This window comes from Hemiscyllium ocellatum, chromosome 19 (assembly GCF_020745735.1).
Source record: "Hemiscyllium ocellatum isolate sHemOce1 chromosome 19, sHemOce1.pat.X.cur, whole genome shotgun sequence".
Taxonomy (NCBI): domain Eukaryota; kingdom Metazoa; phylum Chordata; class Chondrichthyes; order Orectolobiformes; family Hemiscylliidae; genus Hemiscyllium; species Hemiscyllium ocellatum.
This window is the reverse complement of record NC_083419.1, coordinates 73315777-73338478: the sequence shown is the minus strand read 5'-3', so window position 1 is coordinate 73338478 and position 22702 is coordinate 73315777.

The following is a 22702-nucleotide window of genomic DNA, read 5'->3' as shown; positions in this document are numbered from 1 at the left end:
CTTAGCCTTCTTCTTGCCAATGAGAACACGTTCAAGTCTCTCAATCTTTCCTCATAAGACCTTCCCTCCAGACCACACAACATCCTGGTAAATCTCCTCTGCACCTTTTCCATTGCTTCCACATCCTTCCCGAAATATGGGCACCAGAACTGCACACAATATTCCAAATATGGCCACACCAGTGTTTTTTATAGTTGCAGCATGATATTGCGGCTCCAGAACTCAATCCATCTACGAATGAAATCTAACACACTGTATGCCGCCTTAACTGTACTATACACCTGGGTGGAAACTTTCAGGCATCTATGTACATGGACTCCAACATACCTCTGCACATCTACACTCCAAAAATCTTTCCATTGACCCAGTACTCTGCCTGAAAATTAAGGACTCTGTCTGTCATAGAGAGTATGGCTGCCTCATCGAATTTGAAGCACCGCAATGGGTCCATGCATGTTATGTTAGTCAAGGATAGTATAACGGTGGCTGACAGAAACTTTGATGAGGATTTGTCTACTGAAGTAGTGTGGGCTGAGGTTAGAAACAGGAGAGGGGAGGTCACACTGCTTGGATTTTTTTATAGGCCACTGCAGATTTCCAGGGAGGGGGAAAAGAGGATTAGCAAAATTACTCGGGATATGAGTGAAAGTAACATAGTGGTCATTATGGGGGACTTTAACTTCCCCAACATTGATTGGAAATTCTATAACTCTAGTACATCGGATGGATCAGTTTTTGTCTTACGTGTACAGGAGGGTTTCATGACACAATATGTCAAAGGGCCGACAAGAGGAGAGGCCACATTGGATCTGGTGGTTGGTCATGAACTGGATTAGGTGTTTGATTTAGTTGTAGGCGAGCACTTTGGAGAGAGTGATCATAATTCAGTTATGTTTAGTTTAGCGATGGAAAGGGATAGGCACTTGCCACAGGTGAAGACTTATCTGTGGCAACTATAATGCAATTCAGCAAGGATTAGGATGTATAGAATGGGGTAGCAAACTGCAGTGGATGCAGACAATGGAAATGTGCAGCTGGTTTAAGGAACAGATATTGCGTGTCCTTGATAGTTATGTCCCTGTGAGGCAGGGAGGAAGTGATAAGGTAAGGGAACCATGATTTACCAGATAAATTGCATCTCTTGTTAAGAAGAAGTAGGAGGCTTATGTGTTGATGAGACAAATTGTTCAGATGAGGTAATTGAGAGTTACAGATCAGCTAGGAAGAATTTAAAGAGAGTTAAGAAAAGCAAAGAGAGGACACGAGCAGTCTTTAGCAAATAGAATAAAGGAGAACCCTAAAGCTTTCTATAGGCATGTGAGGAATAACGGATAGGGTAGGAATAGGGCCAATCAAAGACAGAAGTGGGAAGTTGAATGTGGACACTGTGCAAATCGGAGAGGTGCTAACCGAACATTTCTCATTGGTTTTCATTCAGGAAAATGAGAACATTGCAGACAATAATGAGGTAGAAGATGTTAAACTAGAAAAGATCGAGGTTAGTTACGAACAGGTGTAATCAATTCTAGAAGGATTGAAAATAGACAAGTTCCCTGGGCTGGATGGGATTTATCCGTGGATTCTCTGGGAAGTTAGGGAGATGATAGCGAGGACTTTGGCTTTGATATTGAGTTGTCATTGCCTACAGGTTTAGTACCAGAGGATTGGATGATTGCAAATGTTATGCCCTTAATCAAGAAGGGCAGTAGAGATGACCCAGGAAATTATATACAATGAGTGTTACTTCTGGAACAGGCAAGGTTTTGGAAAGGATTATAAGAGACAATATTTGTAATCATCTGGCAAACAACAATATGATTTCAGATCGGCAAAATGGTTTCGTCAAGGGCAGGTCGTGTCCCACAAACCTCATTGAGTTTTTTGAGATGGTGACCAAGCATATAGATGAGGGTAGGACAGTTGACGTGGTATACATGGACTTCAGTAATGCTTTCATAAGGTTCCACATCGTAAACTGTTGGAGAAAATACAGCGACATGGAATTGAGTGTGACTTAGCATTTTGGATTAGAAACTGGCTTTCTGAAAGAAGGCAGCGAGTGGAGGATGATGGAAAATAATCAGCCTCCAGTGCGGTTATTAGTGGTGTATCACAAGGATCTGTTTTGGGACCACTGCTGTTTGTCATTTCTATAAAAGTCTTAGACGCAGACATAGGTTGGATGAATTAGTAAATTTGCAGACAACACGAAAGTCAGTGGAGTAGTGGATAGTGTGGAAGAATGTTTCAGGTTACAGGGTGACTTGGATAAACTGCAGAATTGGCTGAAGGGTGGCAAATAGAGTTCAACGCAGCGAAATGTGAGGTGATACGCTTTGTGAAGAATAACAGGAAGGCAGAGTACTGGAAGAAAAAGTGAGGACTGCAGATGCTGGAGATCAGAGCTGAAAACGTGTTGTTGGAAAAGCACAGCTGGTCAGGCAGCATTCAAGGAGCAGGAGAATCGCTGTTTCGGGCACGAGCCCTTCTTCATTAATGAGGGTGTCCAGCAGGCTGAGATAAAAGGAGGAACTTGGGGGAGGGGCGTTTGAAATGCGATAGGTGTAAGGAGGTCAAGGTGAGGGTGATAGGCCAGAGTGAGGGTGGGGGCAGAGAGGTCAGGAAGAAGATTGCAGGTTAAGAAGACAGTGTTGAGTTCGAGGGATTTGACTGAGGCAAGGTCGGGGGAGGGAAAGTGAGGAAACTGGAGAAAGCTGAGCTCATCCCTTGTGGTTAGAGGGTTCCTAGGCGGAAGATGAGGTGCTCTTCCTCCAACCGTCGTGTTACTATGGTCTGGCTATGGAGGAGTCCAAGGACCTGCATGTCCTGGGTGGAGTGGGAGGGGGAGTTGAAGTGTTCAGGCTTTAGACCTTCTGCACTGCCTTCGCTCCTCCATTTCCCCTTTGCGCAATCCCTATCCAACCCACCCCACCTGCATCACTCCACAATTGGAGCTGTCAAGGGCAGAAGTCTGTGGAATAGACTCCCTAACCTCCTCTATCCTGTTTTAAAATCATTCTCCTTTATCAATATTTTGATCATCCATGAAGCACCTTAGGAGATTTGCCAATGTGAAAGATTTCATGCAATTCAAGTAGTTGTTTTTATTGCTGTACATTCGGAGAAACAGGAATGGTGCTTTCAAAATTCTGACAAGAAAATCACTGATGAGTGTAGTGTGTCGGCCACCAAATAATAACATCACATTGGGATGGGCAATAAACAAAGAAATAACTAAAGCCTGTAAAAAAAGGTATGTCTTTTGCCATGGGTGATTTTTATCTCCATATAAATTGGTCGAACCAGCTCAGTCAGAGTAGCCTTGGGGAGTTCAATAAGTGTACCCATGATAGTTTTTTTGAACAGTATGAAATCGAATCGACAAGGAGCAAGCTATCCAAGATCTGGTCCCTGTGCACTTAGACAGGAATAATTAATTACCTCAGAGGTAGGGATTATCTAGGAAGAAGTGATCACTGTATGGTTGAATTTAGAATACATATGGAGACTGTGAAGATAAAATCTAATACCTGTGTCCTGTGCTTGAACACTGAGAACTAAAATAGAATGAGGGAGAACCTGGAGAAAGTAGACTGGAATCGAAGATTTTATGGTGGGACAGTTGATGACCAGTGAAAAATTTTCAAAGACGTTTTAGGAAGTGCTCAGCAAAGGCATATTCCAGTGAAAAGGAAGGATTGTAAGAAAAGGCGGTGGACAAAAGATAGGGAATTCTACACCAGTTAGTTTATTCTCTGTAGTTGGAAAGATGCTTTGGTCTATTAACAAGGAAGAAATAGCAGGGAATCTCGATAGAAATTTCCCATTGGGCAGACACTAAGATGATTAGCAGAACAAATTGTGCGGTGGACTGGGAAACTTTGCAGAGGAACAGAGATACATTGAGTGAGTGGGCAATGGTTTGGCAAGTGGGATATTATGTTCATAAATGTAAAGTCATACTCTTTGGTTGGAGTAGCATTAGGAAAAAGGTTATTACTTGGATTTTAAAAAGTTGCATTATTTACTATGCAGAGGCACCTGAGTATCCTTCTGCAAGAGGGTTGGTCACCAGGTACAACAATCAATTCAGAAGACAAATGGAATTTTGTCCTTCATTGCTGAAGGGATTGTGTTTAAAAGCACAGGTTATGTTCCAACTATTGTGGGTGCTGGTAAGGCCACACATGGAATACTGCGTGTAGTTTTTGTCTCCTTACTTGCTCAAAGATGAACTGGAACGAGAGGGGGTGCAGAGGAGGTTAACTAGGTTGATTCCGGAGGTGAGGGGTTAGGTTTAACAGAGACTGAGTAGATTGGGATTATAGTCATTGGAATTCAGAAGAATGCAAATACATAAAATATTGAATGGAATGGATAAAATAGAAGTAGAGACGATGTTTCCACTGGAAGGTGAAGCTGGGACAAGAGGGCATCACCTCAAGATTAGAGGCAGCAAGTTTAGGACTGAATTGAGGAGGAACTTCTTGACCTCTATGGAAGGCATTACCCAGGGAAGTAGTTGATGCTAGTCCAATGAACGTTTTTAAAGCTAAGTTAGTTTCTTTTAAAAATGAAGGAATACGGTGAGAACGTGGGTAAATGGTTCTGCATCCACAAAATGATCGGCCATGATCTTATTGAATGGTAGAGCAGGACGGCCTTCTCCTTTTCCTAGATCTTTTGTTCTTATTTTATGCATGCCCCCATTACTCGAGATTTGGAGGTCCTGGTGTTGGATTAGGATGGACAAAATTAAAATTCAATGAAAATACCAGGTTATAGTCCAACAGGTTTATTTGGAAACACAACTTTGCTGGTCCTTCATCAGGTGGTTGTGTGATTATTAACTCTGTCCCTCACTCTTGTAACTGATAAATAGCAACGAAAGCCACAAAGCCATGCGCAAGCTCCAGCCAACAGTTGGTATTGTGGACAATGAAGAAGGTTACCTCAGAATACAATGGGATATTGATCAGATGGGCCAATGGGCTGAGGAGTGGCAGATAGGATTTAATAAAGATAGATTAGGTTAGGATATCTGGTTGACATAGAGAGGTTGGACCGAAGAAGTGATTGATGTCAGCGGCGATCCAATGCCTCGGCAGGGGAGGAGCTGGAGGACCTGGCAGGGCAGTTGGTCCTTCGACCAAACAGTGAATGAGGGCGGCACCGGCCTATACCATGTGATCATCCTCGCAGTGTGTGCGGAGAGTTGCTGGTAAGGAAAGAAATAAACAGAAGGGAGGGAGAGGGAAATGCTGTTGGTATGGACTGAGAGGTTTTCAAACATTTGGTACACATCGGAAAATACAAATTGGAAAGTTACAGTCCTGTTTTCGTAGCAATCGGTCCAAGTGAGCGCCGCCATCTTTATTCGGGGCTGGGAGTTTTTGTTGCAAACGTTTCGTCCCCTTTCTAGGTGACATTCTCAGTGTTTGGGAGCCTCCTGTGAAGCGCTTCTGTGCTGATTCCTCCTGAATTTATAGTGGTTTGAATCTGCCGCTTCCGGTTGTCAGTTGCTGTCCGCTGCAGTGGCCAGTATAGGTCGATGTGTCTATTGATAGAATTTGTGGATGAGTGCCATGCCTCTAGGAATTCCCTGGCTGTTCTCTGATTGACTTGCCCTAAAGCAGTGGTGTTGTCCCAATCGAATTCATGCTGTTTATCATCTGAGTGTATGGCTACTAATGATTAGTTGGTGTTTGTGGATGCGGGTTGTTAGCTGTCTTCCTGTTTGTCCTATGTAGTGTTTTGTGCAGTCCTTGCATGGGAATTTGTACACTAGATTGGTTTTGCTCATGCTGGGTATCGGGTCCTTTGTCCTGGTGAGTTGTTGTCTGAGAAAGGCTGTTGGTTTGTGTGCTGTTATGAGTCCTAGTGGTCGCAGCAGTCTGGCCGTCATTTCAGAACTGACAGCCAAACTGTCAGTTTTTGGTGAATACCTTGCATATGTGTTCTTCCTCCTCTTTTGTAGTTCTGGTGCGCTGCAGAAAGAAAAGGACAACCAGCTCCCATTCCTAGGCGTGATGGTACAGAGAACACCGAACGGAGAATTCACCACGAAGGTATACAGAAAAGCCATACACACAGACCAAGTCCTGAACTATGAAAGCAACCACCCCAACACACACAAACGAAGTTGCATCAGGACATTATTCAAAAGGGCCACAACACACTGCAGCACACCAGAACTACAAAAAGAGGAGGAAGAACACCTATACAAGGTATTCACCAAAAACGGATACCCGCGCAATTTCATCAACAGATGCCTAAGGGAAAGACAACGAAATGAGGACATGCCACAACCCAAAGGACTGGCCACACTACCATACATCAGGAGCGTTTCTGAACTGAAGCACACAAACCAACAGCCATTCTCAGACAACAACTCACCAGGACAAAGGACCCAATACCCAGCATGAACAAAACCAACGTTGTGTCCAAAATACCCATGCAAGGACTGCACAAATCACTACATAGGACAAGCAGGAAGACAGCTATAACCCGCATCCACGAACACCAACTAGCCAAGAAACGACACAACCATCGACCTAGACCCTATATACCGGCCATTGCAGCGGATAGCAACTGACAACCAGAAGTGGCAGATTCAAACCACTATAAATGCCGGAGGAATCAACACAGAAGAGCTTCACAGGAGGCTTCCAAGCACTGAGGATGTCACCTAGAAAGGGGACGAAATGTTTGCAACAAAAACTCCCAGTTCGGCGAACAGAACCACAACATTGATTAATGTTTTTTGGAGGAAAATGTGACAGAGGTTAAGCGGGACATTGTGGAGCTCTGGGTGCAGGAATCTGAAATAAAAATGGGTTATCCTGAAGGTTGGAATTAAAGAAAGGCACATCACAGAGATTTGTGAGGGTGGACAAGATTAGAGATAGGGAGGGTGTTGAGACTGGAGAATGTTCGAGATTGGAGGATGTTGCATAGATTGAGATGTTTTTGATACTAGAGATAGTGATAGTTCTGAGGCTAGAGAGGAATTATAGAGATAAGGATGAGTTGTTAGCTTTCCCAACACTACCTCTTTACTGATAATTGTTTCTCTGTCCTCATCTGCGATTGCCTCCATAGGCCTGCGACAATGAGAGTACGCAGACAGTATATTCCTGTTAAGGCCAAGGCTGGGAGGCGTCGGGAATGCTGCATGACCTGAGAAATTGAGGCTCTGGTCAAGAAAATGAAGGATACGGCAGGTGCAGAGCACTGGGTTTGAGTGAATCTCTAGAGGACTATAACGGCAGTAGGAGTATACTCGCGGGAAACCAGGAGGCAAAAAAGGGGACATGAGATAGCTTTAGGAAATAGGTTTAAGGAGAATCCAAAGAGATTCTGCAAATAAACTACAGACAAAGCGTAACTAGGCAGAGAATAGTGACCCTCAAAGATAACAAGACTGTCTATTGAACAGCAGGAGATGGGAGAGATTCTGTAAGTATTTCACGTCAGATTTTACTGAAAGGGGATATGGAAGTTAGAGAATTTGGAGAAATAAATTGTGATAACTTGGCAAGTGTACATATTACAGAGGAGAAGGTACTGGATACTTAAGATGCATAAAGGTGAATAAATCGCTGGAATCTGATCAGATGTATCCCAGAACTTTGTGGGTAATTAGGGAAGTTACTGCTGGGCCCCTCGCTGCGATATTTGTGTCATCGATCGCCACAGGTGAGGTGCTGGAAGTCTGGTGCCATTATTTGAGAAAGGTGGTAAGTAAAAGCGAGGGAACAATACACTCGTGTGCCTGAAGTCAATGGCAGGCACGTTGTTGGAAGGGATTCTCAGTGACAGGATTTACATGTAATTGGAAAGGCAAGAAATGATTAGGGAGAGTCAGCATTGCTTTATGCATTGAAATCATTCACCTGGACTTGAGAAAGACACAAGGTTTCACATAACACACTGGTTAGCAAGTTCAGCACCATAGAATTCTGGCGGAACTAGCTGTTTGGATAAGGAATTTGCTGGAAGGTCATAAATGTACAGCACGGAAACAGAGACCCGTCTGTCCAACCAATACATGCTGACCAGATATCCCAACGCAATCTAGTCCCACCTGTCAGCATCTGATCCATATCCTTCCTATTCATATACACATGAAGATGCTTTTTAAATGTTGTAATCGTACTCGCCTCCATCACTTCCTCTGGCAGCTCATTTCATACACGTACCACCCTCTGTGTGAAAACGTTGCCTCTCAAGTCTCTTTAAAATCTTTTTCCCCCTCACCCTAAACCTATGCCCTCTAGTGCTGGGATCCCCCACCCCAGGGAAAAGACTTTGTCTATTTATCCTATCCATGCCCCTCATGATTTTATATACATCGATAAGATTACCTCTCAGCCTCCGACGCTCCAGGGAAAAGAGCCCCTGTCTATTCAACCTCTATTCAACCCCCACCTTAGCTCAAATCCTCCAATCCTGGCAACGTTCTTGTAAATCTTTTCTGAACCCTTTCAGGTTTCACAACATCTTTCCAATAGGAGGGAGACCAGATTTGTAGCAACGTTGCAAAAGTGGCTGAACGAATGCCCTGTACAGCCGCAAAATGACGTCACAACTCCTGTACTCAATACTTTGTCAAATAAAGGAAAGCATACCAAATGCCGCCTTCACTATCTACCTGCAGCTCCACTTTCAAGTAGCTATGAACCTGCACTACAAGGTCTCTTTGTTCAGTAACACTCTCACGACCTTACCATTAAGTGTATAAGTCCTGCTAAGATTTGCTTTCCCAAAATGCCACTCCTCAGCCGATTCACCCATCTGATCAAGATCCCATTGTATTCTGAGGTAATCTTTTTCACTGTCCACTACACCTCCAGTTTTGGTGCCATCTCACTAACTATACCTCCTATGTTCACTTCTAAGTCATTGATTTGAATGACGAAAGGTACTGGATCCAGCAGTGATCCTTGTGGCACTCCAGTGGTCACAGGCCTCCAGTCTGAAATGCAACCCTCCATCACCACCCTCTGTCTTCTGCCTTTGAGCCAGTTCTGTATCCAAATGGCTAGTTCTCTCTGTATTCCATGAGCTCTAACCTTGCTGAGCAGTCAGTGTCATGATGGAGGGTGCTTTTTGGACTGGAAGCCTCTGATGAGAAATATGCTGTCAGGCTGGGTGCTGGATCCACTGCTTTTTGCCATTGATATGAATGATTTATATGTGAATATAGGGGCTATGGTTAGTAGGTTTATGATAGACAGCAAAATTGGAGGTGCAGTGGACAACAAAGTTACCTGAGAGTACAATGAGACTCCGATCAAATGGGCTGAGGAGTGGCAGATGTAGTTTAATTTAGATAAATGTGAGGTTCTGCATTTTGGAAAAGCAAATCAGGCTGGGAATTATACCCTTAATGGGAAGGTCCTGGGGAGTGCAGGTTCATAGTTCCTTGAAAGTGGAATCATAGTTAGGCTAGGTAGTGAAGAAGGTGTTTGGTTTACTTACCTTTATTGATCAGTGCATTGAGTACAGGAGTTGTGACATTATTTTGTGGCTGGACAGGACATTGATTCAGCCACTTCTGTTATTCTGCTTTCAGTCCTGGTCTCTCTGCTGTAGGAATGATACTGTGAAACTTGAAATGGTTCTGAAAAGATGTGCAAAGGTGTTGCCAGGGTTGAGGGTTTGAGCTATAGGGAGAGGCTGAATAGGCAGGGGCTGTTTTACCTGGATGCATCGGATGCTGAGAGGTGACCTTAGAGGTTGATAAAATCGTGAGGGGCATGGATAGGGTGAACAGCTGGGGTATTTTTCCCAGGCTAGGTGCGTCCAAAACTAAATGGCACAGGCTTAAGGTGAGAGGGAAAATCTTTAAAAGGGATCTAGGAGGCAATGTTTTCAAGCTGTATGTGGTACGTGTATGGAATGAGCTACCAGAGAAAGTGTGGAGGCTGGTACAATTATAACATTTAAAAGACATGTGATTAGAAAAGTTTCAGAAGGATATGGGCCAAGTCCTGGCAAATGGGATGAGATTAATTAATGATAGCTGATTGGCATGTACAAGTTGGACCGAACGGTCGGTTTCTGTGCTATGCGTCTCCGTGACACTAATAAATTAAGAATAAGTTGGGTTTCTCTTTTATGGAGAGTTAGCAAAAGTTCATAAAATTCTCCTTCGAGCTGAGAAGGTTAAGCAGTGATTTCGACCAGGAGCAGATTTGTTTCCAGGATATTTAATTTACTGAGAGACAGAGTGAGAAATTATTAACATTGTCACAATTTTTAGTAACTACGTTCACGTAACTGCCAAATAATGCAGGCAAAAATGTGAAGAGTTTTTTACTCACTAAGTTCTGAGCATCTGGAACAGTTTGACCGACAGCTGGATGCAGATTCAGTAGTTATTATCAAAACAAATTTGAAATTTATCTTTAAGGAAGGGTTTAGAGGGCTACAAGCAGGTGAGTTGGGATAGACTGGCACCATCTCCAGAGGGAGAGAAGTATACCCCCGATGGGCTGAATAGCCTCCCTGCTCTGTGATACGGTCCTATTCATGTAAATATTGAAGCTCATTCCAGAGCAGAGCCCAAGAGATGTACAGCACGAAAACAAATCCTTTGGTTAAACAGGTCCATGCCAATGAGATATCCCAACCTAACCTAGTCCCATTTGCCAACATTTGGCACATATCCCTCTACACCCTTACTATTCATATATCCATCCTGATGCGAAATGGTATATTTGTACCAACCTCCTCCACTTCCCCTGACCGAAGGTTCCATACACGCACCGACTTCAGTGTGAAAATAAATTGTCCCTTGGGTCCCTTTTACACCTTTCCCCTTTCATCTTAAACCTGTGTTCTCTAGTTCTGGACTCCCCCATCCCAGAGAAAATACCTTGTCTATTTATCCTATCCATGCCCCTTATGATTTTATAAATCTCTATGAGGTTACCCCTCAGCCTCCAATGCTCATGGGAGGAGTCCACCACACATGTCACAATAGGCCCGGCTGATTGAGGCAGCTTCAGAACAATAGGAGAGTTAGTATGCTCCTCCAGCCAATGGGAGTAAATGAGGGGTGGGTCTCGTGGGAGAACACCTGACCATGAGTTATGCAAACGTTGTTTCACTCTGAGGGAGGACTCGGTGAGTGTGGAGGGAACGGGAGAGACACCAGAGACTGGGAGAGAAATGGAGTTAGTGTGGACTGGGAGAGTTTATAAACACATGGTTTTAGGCTGCTAGACTTGAATTAGAAATTCCTGATAAATTAGAACCAAATGAACTGCAGGTGCTGTAAATCACAACAGCAACCAGAAGTTACTGGAAAAGCTCAGCAGGTCTGGCAGCATCTAGGAAGAGAAATCAGCGTTAACATTTCGAATCCGATGACCCTTTGTAAGAAATGATGTGACTGAGAAAAAATGTCAATTTATACTTCAGAAGGTAGTGGTTAAGGAATAAATGATAGGTGGTGACAGAGACCAAAGGAAGAGATTGGAACAGTTCATCAAAGGAGTGGATAACGCTCTGGCTGGGGGAGGGTGAATAGCTGTTTATGGGGACTGTTAATGGCTAACCGTAGGTAGTGTATAATGGCAGGCTATGTAATAACAAGGCCTGGTGTGTGGGGTCGGGGGCTAGGACATTGGAGATTTCAGGACCTAAAATTATTGAATTTGATATTGAGACCAGAGGGATGCAGGGTACCTAAGTAAATGATAAGGTGTGGTTCTTCCAGCTTGCATTAAAGTGTGGTGCTGGAAAAGCACAGCAGATCAGGCAGCATCCAAGGAGCGGGAGAATTGATGTTTTAGGCATAAGCACTTTATCAGGAAGGCTGGGGTTGGGGGAGTAAGAGGGCTGAGAGTTAAAACGGAGAGGTGTGTGGGGTTGTGGGGAAGGGAGCTAGGAAGGCATTAGGTAGATAAAGATAGGGGTCATGATGAGAGGGTGGAGTGGATAATTGGGAAGGAAGATGGACTTGTGGGACAGTTCAAGAGAGCAATGCCGAGTTGGAGGATTGGATCTGAGATAAGGTGGGGGAAGGGAGATGAGGAAACGTTGATACCGTATGGTTAAATGGTCCCAATATGGAAGATGAGGTGGTGTTCCTCCACGTGTAGGGTGACTCGGATTTGGGGGTGGAGGTGGCCCAGGACTTGCATATCCTAGTTGGATTCAGAGGGGGTGTTGACGTGCTTGGCCATAAGGCGGTGGGATTGGTTGGTGCATGTGTCCCAGAAATGTTCCCTGTAATATTCCACAAGTTGGCGTCCTGACTCCTCAGTGTAGAGGAGACCACATAGAGAGCAAAGGACACAATAGGTGAGGTGTTTCGATGTGCAGGAAAATCTGTGCTGGATATGGGAGGATCCTGTGGTGCCTTGGATGAAGGTGAGGGGGGAGGTGTGGGCACAGGCTTTACACCCTCGCAGTAGCAGACAAAGGTGCTGGGAGTGAATGATGGGTTGGTGGTGTGCTTGGATCTAATGAAGTCGCAAAGTGAATGGTCTCTGCGGAATTCTGAAAGTGGTGGGAAATATATCTCTGGTGTGGTCTGATTGTAGGTAGTGGAAATAGCAGAGGACGATGCTTTGTATCTGGGTTGACAGTGAAGACTGGGGGTTCTATCCTTGTTGGGGTAGGAGGGGTGGCATTCAACGGCAGAAGTGCGGGAAGTGGAGGATATACACTGGAGGGCACTGTTGACCACATGGGAGAGGAAATTGCAGTCCTTTGAAATCGGAGGCGAATTGGTACGTTCTGAAGTGTCCTGCCAACTTGCATCAAGCTTCACTGGAACACTGCAGTAAGCGTGAGACAGAGATGTTGTCCAGGGAACAGACTCGTATGTTAAAGTGGCAGGCAGCTGGAAGCACCGGGTCGTCTTTGCAAGCAGAATATAGATCATCAGCCACCATATCCATCACTGCCACTGAGATGCTGCCAGGCACAGGTTCCAGTCCCCTCCATTAACCGTTATTCATCCTCCCAGCCAGATCATTATCCACTCCTATGTCTTTGCAAATGTTCCTGTCACTCTTTCCATTCCATTCCCACCTATGATTTCTCTATAACCCCTATCTACTGCAGCCCAAGGATGTGCAGGTTCGGTGAATTGGCCAAGCTAAATTTCCCGTAGTGTTCAGGAAATGTAGAGTAATATTGTAGGGGCACGTGTCTAGGTGGGTTACTCTTCAGAGGTTGGGTGTGGGCTTGTTGGGCCGAAGGGCCTGTTTCACTCTGTAAGGATTCTAACTTTCCCAGCTGCCATTGGTTCTGAGGAAGGGTCACTGGACACAGACTGACCCTTGGTGAGTGCAGGAGATGGAAACGGATTCCCGGGGGAGTGGCAGCGGAATCCGGGAGAGTATGAGTCATTTTAGACTGGGAAGGTTTAATTACACTCTGTGCAGGGCATTAGTCCTGAATTAGAAACTCTTGGTTCTACGTTTGCAACAAATAAGAAAACAGCTGTGGGCCTCAGGCGGTGAAAGTTTCTGGTTTATGGTCACCATCTGTATTGGGGACAAGGTATAGCAAGGCACATGCACATGTCTACTTCCTGGGTGGGGGTGGGGCGATTCGAAGTGGAGCATGTCCAACACATAGCAAGATAAATATTTGTCTTTACTATTCTTGTTGCACTGACTGTGAGTTTTGTTTTGTGAATTCTTTTTATAGGATATTAAGTGAGAATAATTGAGGCCGAGATCTCAAAAGCAATTTTCTACAGTCAGTGGAGTCATCAGGAACTTTATATTATTGGCATTTAACTGTGGAAGGAGAAAGGTTTGTTTGTTCTGTTTGTGGGAAAATATCTCCCATGTTTTTGTCAAGCAAAAAGCAGAAAGATGTTCAAGTTCATGGTTGGATCACCTTTGGGGTATGTGATCAATTCGTGGCCCTGCAGCTGAGGAAGGCGATATTGGACTGGGAGGGAGCACAGATTTATCCCAATTAGACCTAGCCTCTTTGAAGGAACTGTCAGATTTAGACCCATTCACCCACTTCATGATATTAACCTGTATACTCCCTATTTTCAATTCCCTGCAAACCTCTCTTTAAAATTCCTTATGGACTCAAATTCAAGTAGCTTTTCCGGTGGAATGTTCCAGATTCTGACAAATGTCTGTTAATCCAGAAACTGCTGAAGTCCATTTTCACACTAGGGTTACAAAGAGCTGAATTGAAAGATGAGATGCAATTCCTGACCTCCCATTGAGATGCATTGGCACAGTACAGGAGGCTGAGGACAGTGTAGTTGTGAGCAGACAATGAAAATGACAGGCTGCACTGTGACAGGGAGAAGGTGAAGCGAAACTCAGTTGTATTTCAGGCCATTCAGAAATTCACGTGGTCCAAATGGAAACAGCCAGTTTGTAAATGATACCTGCCGAGTATTGTTTAACAATTTTTAAAATATAACATGTCAGCTTCAGTAATGATCGGGGTTTTTTATTATAATGAAAATGTTTGAATTGAAGGAAGGTCGTAGTGCATTTAAATTCTCTTAATAGGAGTAACTAGCTGAAACTAAAGAGTCGTTGTGACTGGAGACCTCAGACCCATTGTGCAAGAGCAGCACACCATGTGGAAAATTAAGGATGTTTCTAGTGTCCCTGACAGCGATGTGTGCAGGAAGGGAGCCCATCTGCAGCTACTGGGAAACAGCTTTTCAGACCTGGAGCTGAGGGTGGACTCACTGTGGATAATCTGCATGTTCAGTGAGTAACATACACTGCAGGTGAGGGTTACACAGGCTGAAAGGGAATGGGAGACCATCAAATCAAGTAAAAGGCACAGGAAGGGAGTGCAGGAGTCCCCAGTGATCATCTCCTTCTCAAACGAATATACTGCTTTGGATTCTGTTTGGGGGAGCAGATGGGGTGGCCTCTCAGGCGGAATCATTAACAGTCAGGGTAATGGCACCACAGATAGCTCTACTGCACAGAACGGGAGGATAGAGAGTGGCAGGGCTATAGCGACGGTGGAATTCAATGGTCAGGTGTACAGACAGGCACTTCTCTGGCCACAGACATGAATCCAGGATGGTATATTACCTCCCTGGTTCCGGGAATCACGATATCAGCTACACGACATTCTCGAGCTAGCGGGTAAACAGCCTATGGCTGTGGAACACGCAGATACCAATAATTACGCTGAACAGCCCGTGGATATGGAACACTTCATTACCATCGATATCACTAAACAAAGGGATGCGGACCTGAGGTCTGGATGTAGTGACATCAGGGATACATTAAAATGTAGCTCCTTTAATGTAATGTAATAATGTCAGACTTACTCCCAGTGGAAAAAGAGGGGGGATCAGCTGGATGTGTGCCTGGAGAAATGGTGTACCAGAGAAGGGTTTAGGTTCTTCAGGCATTGGGACCATTTCTGGGTTAGGTGGGACCTGTACCAGCCTTACCGGTTACCCTTGGGCAGGGCTGGGAGAAATCTCCTGGTGAGGACTACTGCCAGTTCCTTTGGTGAGGTTGTAATTAGTCTGGCAGGGGGATGGGATCTAAAGTGTAGGCTTAGATGGGTCAGATTCAGGTCGGGGAATGGGAGGTAGAAGATTCGTGATGTAGTCGGTGGCTCAGAAAGCCAAAGGAAAGGAGGATTAAACAAGGATTGAGTCCCTCTTCATCCATCAGTCCTGACATCACAGGGATCAGAGTCAAACAATGTACAGCTCTCTGACGCTTAGTGTTTCAGCAAAAAGTGCTGGAGGTCCTCAGCAGGTTTGGCAGCATCTGAAATGGTGACAGATGCAGGAAACATTGCAGCCTTGAAGAAGTGTTTAGATGATCACACCATGCACTACAATATCGATTACGCTGATTGCCAGAACATGGGACGAGAATGAATAGGTAGTAGATGATCAGCATGAAAATGACGGGGCTGGAAAGTTGCCGTTTCAGGTCAGGACTATTAATCGGGACTGAGAAGGGTCCTGATCCAAAACATCAACCTTCCTGCTCCTCCGATGCTGCCTGAACTGCTGTGATTTTCCAGGTCCCCATTGTATAGACTCTGATTTCCAGCATCTGCAGTCCTTAACTATCTCCACATCCCAGGAGTCAGTCTGATGACCGTCCTATACGCTCTCTCTATAACCAGGAAAACTTTCCTTGGGAAAGGGGAACAAAGTAGCCCAGGAGTCTCCTGTGGCTGTCCCCATCCCAAACAGATATGCTGTTCTGAAAAATATAGGAGTTCATAGGGTCTCAGGGGAATGTAGCACTGACAGTCAGGTTACTGCTATGGAGGCTGGCTCCAAAGTAATGATTGGTATATCATTTTCCTGGTGATCGGGCACTCTCCGGTCAGGAGACTGCCGTTTTGTAGTTGATAGTGAGACATCAGAATGGGACGATGCCTCCCTGGTGCCAGGGTCAAGGATGTCTCAGAGAGGGAGAAGGATACTCTCAAAGGGGAGAATTATCAAAGGGAAGTTGTTATATTTTGTTACCAATGACATAGGAAGAGAAAACGATGTGGTCCCGATGACTGAATGTAGCAAATTAGCCTGGAGTTTTAAAAAAATAGGTCCTGAAGGATAATAATATTGGGATTACTCCTGGTGCAAGGTTTCATGACCGAAGGAATAGCAGGATGGAGCAGATGAATGAATGGCTGTGTCGTGGAGAATGGTTTACATTTTTGGATCATTGGAATCTCTTGTGGGGTAGAATTGACCTGCATAAGAAGGATGGATTGTACCTGCACTGGAAGGGAAGATTTGCTAATGCTCCTCGGGAGACATTAAACCAGTTAAGGATTCGGGGTAAACCCAAAGAGAGAGTGCGAAAAGAGGTAAGTCTGAGGCTGGGACTGTTCCGAAGTCAAACAGTCAAGGCAGGCAAGGGCACGGCACAGAATGACGTAGGACTGACCAGTTATACTGCATTTATTTCAATGCAAGTGGCCTGACTGGGAAAGCAGATGAGTTCAGGGTATGGTTTTGTGCATGTGACTGGGATATTATAGCAATTACAGTCAAGACCAAGGCACAGATTGAGGTCAGACTGGCGGTTTTGATTCGGGATAACATTACGGCTAGACGTAGGGAGGATAATCATTGGAGTACAACCAGGCAAGCTATTTGGGTGATACTGAGAAATAAGAAAGGGATAGTCACCTTATTGGGATTGTATTATAGACTCTCCCCCAAAAGTTAGCAGGAAATTGAGAAGCAAATTTCCCAGGAGATCTCAGTTATCTGTAAGAATAATATATTTCCAATTATAAGGAGTCATAACTTTCCAAACCTAACCTCGGGATGCTGAAATGTTAAATGCTTGTATAGAAAGCTATTTTTTCAGAGTGTACGAGAAAGTTTTCTGATTCAATTTCTCAGATGTACCTACTTGACTAGGAACAAAGCCTTTTTTTCTGTTCATTCACAGGATGAGGGTGTCACTGTCTGGACCCAGAGTGTGCGGGATGTGGAGAATGTGTTTCTGGAATGGCGTGGACCTAACAAGGAAGTCGCAGAGGGAATGGTCTCTGCACAATGCAGATAGGAGTGTGGAGGGAAATGTTTCTGGTGGCAGGGTCTGGCTGTAGGTGACGGAAATGGCAGAGATTACTGAGGGATTAGTGGTGTGTATGGAGGTTAGTGGGGTGGAAGATGAAGACTGCAGGGTTATATTCTTGCTGTGGTTGTAGGGGTGGTGTAAAGGCGGAGGTGCGGTAAGTGGAGGTTATGCGTTGGAGGGCATTGTTGATCAAGTGGGAGGATAATTGCAGTTCTTGAAACAGGAAAGCATTGTGGGATGTTCTGGAGTGGAATTGCTCCTCCTGGGAGCAGATATGGCAGACGTGGAGGAATTGGGAGTACAGGATCACGTTTTTAGCGGAGTTTATCAAGGATATCAGGAGAACGAAAAGGGGACATGATATTCTTTCAGAAATGATTTAAAGGTTTAGGCTCTCCCTCGTAGCCCTACACACGGAGGGAAAAAAAACACGATTTTGACTGGGACAACACATCTATCCTGGAACAGGCTAAGCAAAGACATGCCAGAGAATTCCTACAGGCCTGGCACTCCAACCACAACGCCATAAACAAACACATAGATCTAGATACCATCTATCAACCCCTCAGAAAACGAACAGGAAGTGACATCACCACAAACCCCAGGAACCCCATCCAGGAGAAAGATATAAATAGAAAGCAGGAGACAACAGCTTTGCTTTACTTGGAGGTCGCCACTGATGATGCTACCTAGCGAGGTAATGAAATGTCTGGGTATCAAACCTACTGCTCAGTGAGCAAACCTACACCCTAAACCTCAACCTGATCGACAAACCTTCACAAACCTTGCGATGTTGTGAAACTTGAAAGGCTTCATACAAGATTTGCAAGGACGTTGCCAGGGTTGGACTGTTTGAGCTATTGGGAAAGACTGAATAGGCTGGGACTATTTTCCCTGGAGAGTTAAAGACGGAGAGGTGACCTTATAAAGGTTTATAAAATCATGAGGGGCAGGAATAAGGTGAATAGTCGTGGACTTTTTCCCATGTTCGGAGGATCCAGAATTAGATGGCACAGGCTTAAGGTGAGAGGGAAAAGATTTAAAAGGGATTGAAGGAGCAACACTTTCATGGTGAGGGTCGTGTGTGTATGGAATAAACTGCCAGAAGAAGGGGTGGAGCGTAGTTCAATTACTACATTTAAATGGCGTCTGATTGGGTCAATGAAGAGGAAGGATTTAAGAAGGATAAGGGTGAACCGCTGGCAATTGGGCATTCTATGACACTAATAAATTAAAATTATGATAGGTTTGCCTTCTTTGGAGAGGTAGCACAATTTCATATCATTCTTATTGAGCTGAGAAGGTTCAGCAGTGATGTCGACCAGGAGCAGATATTTTTCCTGGATATTTAATTTACAGAGAGACAGTGAGAAGTTATTAACGTTGTTATAGTTTTTAGTAACTACTTTCAGGTAAATGGCAAATAATGTAGGTTGAAATGTGAAGATAATTTTACTCAAGTTCTGAGCATCTGGAACAGTCTGAGCGGAGGGTAGATGCTAATTAAGCAGGTATTCTCAAAAAAATCTGGAATTTAACTAACTTTTTGAGGAAAGATTTGGATGGCTTTGGAAAATTGGGAGGGGAGTTGGGACAGATTTGCAGCATCTCCAGAGGGAGAGAGTGCAGCCCCAATAGGCTGAATAGCACCCAGCCCCTGTGCTCTGTGTTACTGCCCCATTCACTGTGAATGATGAAGCTCATCCCAGGGCAGATGGAGGATTTCACCACTCACATCACAATGGGGCCTGGCTGTTTGACAGCAGCTCACCGACCCAATAGGAGGGAGTTGATGTGGTTCTCTAGCCAATGGGAATGAATGAGGGGCGTGGTCAGTAAGACGACATTTGACTATGAGCTGCGCAGATGTAGTGTCACTGTGAGTGGGCGTACACAGTGAGTGTGAAGGAAGTGGGAGAGGCAGCAGAGGCTGCTGGACCTGAATTAAAAACTCACGGTAAATAAAAACCACAAGAACTGCGGATGCTAGAAATCGGAAACCCCAACCAGGAGGGTCTGGAAAAGGTCAGAAGGTCTGGCAACGTCTGTGAAGAGAAATCAGAATTAAAGTTTCAGATCCAGTGACCCTCAACTGATGATGCCTAGAAAAAATGTAACTTTATATGCAGAAGGTAGGGTAGTGGGAGGATGTAAGGATTAAAAGATAGATGGGGCAGAGCGAGATTAATGGTTGATAAAGGAATGGATAACAATCTGGCTGGGAGGGTGAATAGCTGTTAGTGGCTAAACGTAGGTAGTGCGCAATAGCTGGCTATGTGATTACAAGGCCTGGTATGTTGGGTAGGGGGCTAGAAAATGAGGTTGTTAACCTATGGCTAGCCACTAACTGTCTCTGTTGTAACCTGTTCCCTACCTACATCACTCCATGATTGAAGATGCCGAGGACGCAAACCTCTGGAAAACCCTTCCTGACCCCCTCTGTCCTCCTTTTAAGATGTCTCTTAAAATCGTTCTCTTTAGATTCGATTAGATTCCTTCCAGTGCGGAAACAGGCACTTCGGCCCAACCAGTCCACACCGACCCTCTGAAGAGTAACCCCCACACACCCTCTATCTAATGCACCTAACGGATGGGCAATTTAGCGTGGCCAATTGTCCTGACCTGCAGACCTTTGGACTGTGGGAGGAAGGTGGAGCATCCAGAGGAAACCCATGCAGACTCGGGGAGAATGTGTAAAATCCACACAGACAGAAAAACTGATCCACCATGCCCAACGTTTCCATCATTCGTGAAGCACTTCAGGAGATGTGTCAATGGGAACGGCTCCATACAAGTTGTTGTCATTGCCTGACATTAGGAGAAACAGGAATGAACCCTCTCTTACACCTGATGAACAGCAGCAAAAACAGGAAGAACTGCGCATGCTCCAGCCCAGAATGGGCCTTGGTAATTGATGGATCAGTGGTGGTGAGTTATGTCAGCGCAGGACGAATGCGAGGATGTGGGCGTGTCTGGAGGACCCGCAAGTGCCGGTTGGTGCTCCAACCAATCGGAGTGAATGAGGGGCGAGGCTGCGCTTAACGATGTGATCAGCCTCGCGTGCAGTGCATTTGTTGTAACCAAGACAACGGGAATGTGTGAAGGTACAGGGCACGTTAAACGGTAAAGGAAAGAAATGACCAGCATGTAGAGGGAGGGGAATAGTGTTGGTAAGGACTGAGGTTTTACAGCAACTTGGTGCACATCGCAAAATGCACATTTGAAAATCCCAGGCCTGTGTTTGCAGCAAACAGGATAACGCCTCAAATCGTGAGTGGCCCGAGTGAGCGCTGCCATCTTTATTGGGGGCAGTGATCGCGGGACACGTGTGGCTGCCAACTTTGTGAGGGGCAAGCTGCAGGGGGCTGCATGCACAGACTTCCCTGGCAGGGTTTACACAGAGTGTCAGAGTCAGGATGTTTTCAATGTCGAATCGTGATGATAGAAAAGCACAGCAGGTCAGGCAGCAGCCGATCGGTGGGATGTACAGGAAGGACAGGTCAAGAGGGCGGTGCTGAGCTGGAAGTTTGTATCTGGCATAAGGTGGGGGGAGAGGAAATGAGGAACGTGGTGAAATCCCCATTGATTCCATGTGGTTGGAGGGTCCCAAGGTGGAAGATGAGGCGTTCTTCCTCCAGGCATTATACGCCTTGGATTTGGCGGTGGGGGAGGCTCAGAACCTGTATGTCGTTAATGGAGTGGGAAGGGGAATTAAAGTCTTCGGACACAGGGTGTTGGGGTTGTTTAGAGTTTTACTATTACCTTCACAGACCGTTTGTAAATGAGTTTTCCCCTGCTGCCCAGCCCCTAACAATGTGCTGTTCTCTTAATGGATTACATTGTCCACAATATCTTTGCCAGTCAAGAATTCCTATTTCCCCCAAAAGATTGTATTTTTCTTCCATTTCCCACCATCAAATTCTGCGCCATTTCCATTCCCTGTAATTCATTTTGTACTCCCTGAAATATCAGCTGTATGTTTCTCCCTCCACCGATACCAGTGATCCATGCCAAAGGTGCCTGTGGAGATGGAGATGGTTGACTTCTTTGTACTACTGCAGTTCGTGTGCTGAAGGTGCTCCCACAATGTGGTTGGGTAAGAGACATTAGATTATTCACTCAGCGACAGTGAAGCATTGACAATGTATGTGCAAATCAACAACAGTTTGTGTTTTTGTTTTGATCATGTTTATACCTTCACAAAAATATTATTGCGGACTTCTGACATAAGGCCACAGATGGAGATATTGGGTCAGATGATTAAAAGCATTGCCAAAGAAACAGGTTTTCAAGAATACCTTGAAGGAATAAAGCAGACCTGAGAGGATTAGGGTGGGAATTCCAGACCGTGTTCCCTTGGCAAGTGTAGAAAGAGCCAGACAGGTGAAGCAATAAATAAACATATCATTGGTAGTCTGAAAGAAAATGAGTTGTCGAGGTTTCACAGGTTATGTTGTACAGGGAAACAGTGATGTTCGCAGCAAGGAATTAAATCAAGGGTACTTGTAAATAGCAGCCTTTTGATCATCAAGAAGTTTTGGTACAAGTGAGAACTTGGGCAGTAGAGTTTTAGATATTCTTGAGATTACATGTCAGTTGAATGTGAGAGGCTGGCTAGGAGTGTGTTTGGATAATGAAGTCTGGAGATAACAAAGGGGTGGATGAGAGATTCAGCAAATGAATTGAGTTTAGGGTGGAGTTGGTTGATGTTACTGATGTAGAAACAGTGGTTTTGGAGTGGGACTGGGCAGTAACCCCCACCTCCTGGATTCAGCTGTTGGTCAGTTTGTGGACATTCAGATGGGAATCTCAGTAATTGTAACGCCAAACTCTGACATAATTATTCAATTCATCAGGACCTGGATATTCACATTGTGTGTGAATATTGTGTTCCAGTTCATTTCCACTTGCTGCATAAAAGTTCTCATTTTATCAAACCATCCTCTCAATAGATCTCCTCCAAATCTTTAATATGTTTTCTGTCATCCTTTTGTGATGAGCTGATAAGTGTTAAGTTTACCATATTGATGTGTATGTTTTGTAAACACTTCTCTCGCAGCTCCCCTCAATTTCCTTTGTTACAAGGAGATCAATCTCAGTTTTTTCCAAACCCCTGATTCCCCAATGTCCGTTTGCTCTCTATAAGGCACACATCAGGATTGTGT